Raw genomic sequence first — 6,000 nt, forward strand, 5'->3', positions numbered from 1 at the left:
CTTATGTTTGGATTGGCAAAACCCATTTTAATAGTTTTTACATTTCAGGGGATTAGTTTCTAATTATCTGTTGAGATACTACCTGATTTCTAAAAAAGGGGAAGAGATGAGGAAAAATGTGAAACTTCCTACCTTTAACTCCTCAGAATATGCGTTTGGAAGTGTTATGGTTTAAGCGATTGACAAAACAAACCCGTAGATTGAACTTTGTGATTGGTTCTCAGGTTACTGTTTATTTGTAAATTTCAGATTTTTTGTTCAACTTTGAGCAATCATAACTCTTAGCACACACATCCATTTTAAGTGATCTACCACTTATTTTAAAGCTCAGGATGTGTACTTAAATCATGTCAAATTTCATGAGTAGAGTTAGTCATTTACCGTTTTTCTACGCTGTCACTATTTTGTTACTCAATTAGGGATAACTTATCTCCTAACTTGTTCATTAACAGTTCATGATTAAGACTTTCCATACATAATACCGTTCCATTCATACACTAATCATTTCTATATATTATCATAGCTAATTACACAAGCCAACATTATCATTTATCATCACATACCATCAATGGCACATTTACAACATATATTAGTATATACAGTGTACGACGTAATACGAAAAATTTCTCCAAATCTTTTCTTCTTTCCTTACTTCCACTTCATGTATCCTTCGTTGATCATATCACCTATTATGGTTGGTTAAGGGAGCGTGAGATTCAGGAGAATCTCAATAGCAAACATTACCATTTATGCATGATGGATGCAAGTGTATAGCATGTTTTTATGCACATAACTTTATCATTCATGTACAGGGAAATGCCATAGAAAGTAAGTCAGTTCATTTATATTCACATAACATAATGCCAAGGCATACTTAACTAAACATAGCAATCATAATTCAGCAGCATAGCTTAGTCACATCATGGCATTCATAGCACATACACACATACAATCAAGCACACAGGAAAGGTAAGTTCACAACCTTGTATCATAAGTTTTTTCTTGTTCTTCAATTTGCTCCTTTTTGCTTCCAATTATTAAGGTTGCTTCCTCAACCTTTTTCATTCCTTTTCCTTGATGTCTCATAGCCCTAAGTGTACCAACACATCATTTTCATTCATTCATTAAAGCCATGGTAATCAACAAAATCAATATTTTGTTTTCTTTGAACTATATTAGCTTTTAACTTCTGAGCTTGATTTCCAACCTTTCTAAAATTAATTCCACATGCTATTCCCACACAATTTTGCATGTAGAATCCATTTGCAAGCTCAAAATAATCAAAATCAAACTCCTCCCTACTCAACTTGATTTGGCCGAACATAGGGTCTTAGGGCTCAATATTCTACTTTCAATTCTAATGCTTTCAAACTAGTTTTCTCACTTTTACTCTGCACAATTTTTCATTTTAAACACATTAGAAGCATTAAAATAATCAAAATCTAATCCTAGCCCCAAGAACTAGCCCTGGCTGAAACATTACTCAAGCTATATAATCATAAAGTTCAACCAATTTTAGCATAATACCACTTGATTTGTGTTCCTTTCAAGCTTTTGAACATTATTCTAACATCAATTTCATCTTTCCCTACTCTTAAGAATTTTGTGCAGCATAACCCCCTAGGGTTTCAAGCTCCCAAAAATCATTAAAATCTATAACCAAACTCAACAACAATAAGAGTAATGAAAACTACATCAAAAACCATAAAAATACCTAGTTTTAGAGCTTGATCTTACATATGACCACTTGGTCTTTCTTTCTCCCTCTTCTTTCTCTCTCTATAAACTATTTTTCCAGGGCTTCCTCAAGGTTTCCTCTAGGTTAGACGAAAATAAGCGAGGAGAGGGGTTATTTATAGAAAACAAGACTGAATTTGGGTCGTTGATCTTAAAAATATGTAGCTTGATCTGGACCGTCCATTTTCTCTTTTAATCTTATGGTGACAAATGTCCTATGACATCATGCTTAGATCATCTTGATGACATCATGCTTACATCATCAATCCACATGCCTTTAATCTGACCATGTACACGTCTTGCATCCGACCGTACACGGGTCTTACATCCAACCATACATGTAATACCTTCTTTTCCCATCTAACCGTACACTTATCTCCTCAATATTCCTTCATTATTTTGGTATTAAAATATGGAGAAAATTAATATAAAATTCGTGCAAAATACAATTCTTAAGTATTCCTCCACCTATCTTATCATTCTGCATCGTATAGGATACTTTTTTGGGCCCTCACTTACCCGGGACCACTGAGATATGTTCTGGTGCTATTTTCTCACCTCAAATAAATCCACATGGCATTATATAACATGCCCAAAGAGAAAGTGGTGCTCTTCCCTTGTTCTTCCATTAAAATAATTAATAATATTTATTTCGGAGTGATCTTGACCGAATTCTTTCTACCGATCCACAACTTCGAGAATCTATCTCCGAGTACTAATACTATTTATTCATCACAGAGAATTCCTTTAGGTGCCATTTGGTACAGTGGAAATGAGGGGAAAGAAATGGAAATGGAAATGAAATCCAGGTCTATTGTATGTTTGGTACACCAGAGCTCCATGGAATTGGCTTCCACATGGAAGCCAAAATGATGGAATTGGCTTCCATCCTAGAACCCCAAGATTTGCATTTCCATGATACAGAGTTTATTTTTGCCCCGCCACACCCACCACCGATAAGCTTCATACACATCGCTAGCACACTTCACATACACTTACCCTCGACCATGAACCCTGTGAATGGCGACTCCGGTGACCAACGACGGCGACTCCAATGACCAAGGTGGTGTCGATCTTCTCACTCTCCTCTATCATCATCTTCTTCTCCGCTCTGCAGATCGACGGCGACCATACTACCTAGAGGAAGAGACAAGTAGATCAACGGCAGCAGCAAAATACTGCTTAAAAGGGGCAGATCTCTAGTTGATGGCAACCAATCGTCGTGCTAGATCTCCGATGGTCGATGACCCATCATCATGCTACATCTTTGATCTCTTCTGTTTCATCATCTTCCCCTATACCCACAAACTCTTCCTCCATTTGATATTCCTTTGCTTCGTACATCACGCATCATCTTCCTTTTTGGTCTCTCAGGTTAGCAAAAGTCTTGGTGTTGAGGAGAGAAACTGCTGTGAGAAGAGGACGAAGATGGGTTTGTCACTTTGTCTAAAGATTTTTGTATTTCTTAATTTAGAAGGGTATTCTGGCCTTTTCATATAAAAAGTAGGTCTCATTTCTGTCGCATACCAAACATACTTTTAAACCCCATTTCCATTTCCATATCTGCTTCCATCTCCATATTCATATCCATTTCCATTTCCACCAAAATCAATTCCGACATACCAAACGGGCCCTTAATTTTTATCAAGTCAAAAGTCAACCTTTAGATAGTTGACTTTGACTTTCCCCGGATGGTGTATAAATAGGCTTTAAATTCTATTAAAGCCAACTTCTTTGCTTTTTGGGGACAGAATTATTTTTAAAACTTGTGATAATTCCTCAAATATTTTTTTTCATTTTCTTCCAACTATCTAAGGTCTCCCTATACTTTAAATAATTTATTTTTGAAAATATTCTAAATCAGTCAAAACCTTGAGAATTCCACAATTTCCTTCTAGATCCATTTTCGTCATTTTTAGCCTCATACAAGCCTCTGAACCTTATTTCCATTTTTTTTGGAATTTTTCTGCAGTGTTCAGGCCTTAACCTACCATTTCCTATTTTTTGGGATTTTTGAGCATAATTTTCATTTTTATCCTTACCAGCCCAAAACTTTACAAAATTATAATTTTGCCTCCGGTTTGGCTTAACCTCAAAATTCACCTAATTGAGGCCTCCAACATAACCTTTGGCCTATATTTATCTCTATTTCTCATTTTTAGGCCTTGGGACTTCATCCAAGTCTCTACCTTTATCTTTTCTCAGTTCCAGAAAACTTTCCCTTTGCGATTTAGTCCTTGGGAATCCCTCTGTCCTTTCAGGGAATCTCTGGGACCTCTGCCAAAAAGGACCTAGTAACCTACCTATCTCAGGCTAATTCTGGTATTTCTAGGCCCAAAAGTTGAAATGTGACAAAATGTGCATGATATTTACAATTACAAGAATACCTTTATATACATATTGAAAGTTTTCCTGCAAAATCTCTCCAATATTAGGAAGAAAATTTGGGGAGAAAAATATAAAAGACCCACACTTTTTATTTCCTATCATTTTTTTCTGTCTGCTTATCTAATTCAAACAAGAGAAAATTCATGTTCTCCCCCATTTTCTCCCCTACTTTTCTCCTCCCCTTAAATTTCTTCCCAACCAAACATAATGTAAATTATTTAAGAACTTGTATCAGCCTAAAAAATATTTTTCTTAGCACAACAAACATTATGGTACCAAAAAAAAATACAAAATTAATGCATTATTAGAATTATCCTTGAGATTTTCCCTTTTAGATGAAAAATCTAACATTATTCTGTTTTACTACTCAAATTTAAATCAATATGAATAATTGGGTGAGTACATACTAAACAGTGATACAAATACTCTCTCGAATAATAAATATAAGCCAATTCCTAAAAATAGTTTTCTATCAAAATATAGTTGATCTTGGAAGTTTAACTATTTCTTTCTAAATCTATCCTTTTTCTTGTTTAATGTGAGCTGCATAATAGTTTTGAAAACTCTACCGTTAATATAGTTAATAATGAAAAAATTGGAAAGAAGAAACATTTTAATAATAATAATTTTAAAATTTAGAATAAATTGCACAAAATTCGTTTAAAGTTTAAATAATCTACAAATGATATTATTAACCTTTAAAACCAATGAAAAACCCTCCTGGTCGTTAATCTTGTACTATTTTAAATTTAATTTTTATATGTATATAGCATCAAATTTTGACTTATATACAAATAATTTCCCAAAATTCCAAGTTTTGAGCAGAAAATTTAAACATATGCATAGATACCTACGAGCACTTGGATTGATTGGCTATAAATTGTTCCAATTTAATCATTAGTCTCATGTTTGAACACCCGACCTGTAGCTGCGATAATTACTTGATGGTAGTGAGGTTCTCCCATTATGAACTTATTTCGGCGGAGAAATTAGGGAAAAAAATATGCATAGATGTAATACATATTATATATGTATGGTACGGTATCTCTAATTTAAAATATAATAATTATACAAAAAATTTATTCTGATATTTATAATATCGTTTATTCAAAATATATCTATTAATTATATATATAAAGAGAATATCAATTAAAATATTGTTCTAATGTACATAATTAAAAATAATAGCTTAAAAAAACTAAGACGTATTTATTAGAGTAATTAAACTAATATTCTTAAAATTGGAGGTGGTATGATTTGAACTCTATACTGCTTGGGAGTCTCAGTTCAGTTCAGTAATTTTCACCACTTTTTTTAATACATCTACACACCCAATCATCACATCCAAACTTTATAGATTTTAATCGATTTTCAATTTTTCCCCCATAATTCAAGTCTCTATTATTTCTTTTAAAGAGAGTCAAAATTCACGACCTTATATTTAAAAAATAATAATTTTATAAATAAAATAGATATATTAAAAAGAAACATAAGTTACAATTTATAAATCAAAACTAAGTTGAGGGATAAAATGTTGAATAATAATTTAAGGACCAAAAAGGAGAAGATTGAAGCGACGTTTTTGTCTGGATTATCAAGATTAGGAATAGAACATGGACCCTTTATTGAAACCTATCCCATTTGACTGACTTTTGTCGTCTGGTGGCAAGTCATAATAGTACATAACTTACAATCCTACTCTGGAAAAAAAAAAGAGGTGAATTTGTTTATTTAGATTCTTGACTTACTATTTTTTTCCCTAACGTTTCATTTGAAATAATTTATAAATAATTTTTTAATCATAATTAACAAATTACGATATAAATATATGAGAGGAGTTTTATTTCGATTAACATAAAATGTGTTTATAAGTAA

This window comes from Neltuma alba, unplaced genomic scaffold (genome assembly GCF_004799145.2).
Source record: "Neltuma alba isolate B1F8T4 unplaced genomic scaffold, ASM479914v2 tig00010617_pilon, whole genome shotgun sequence".
NCBI classification, from domain to species: Eukaryota; Viridiplantae; Streptophyta; class Magnoliopsida; order Fabales; family Fabaceae; genus Neltuma; species Neltuma alba.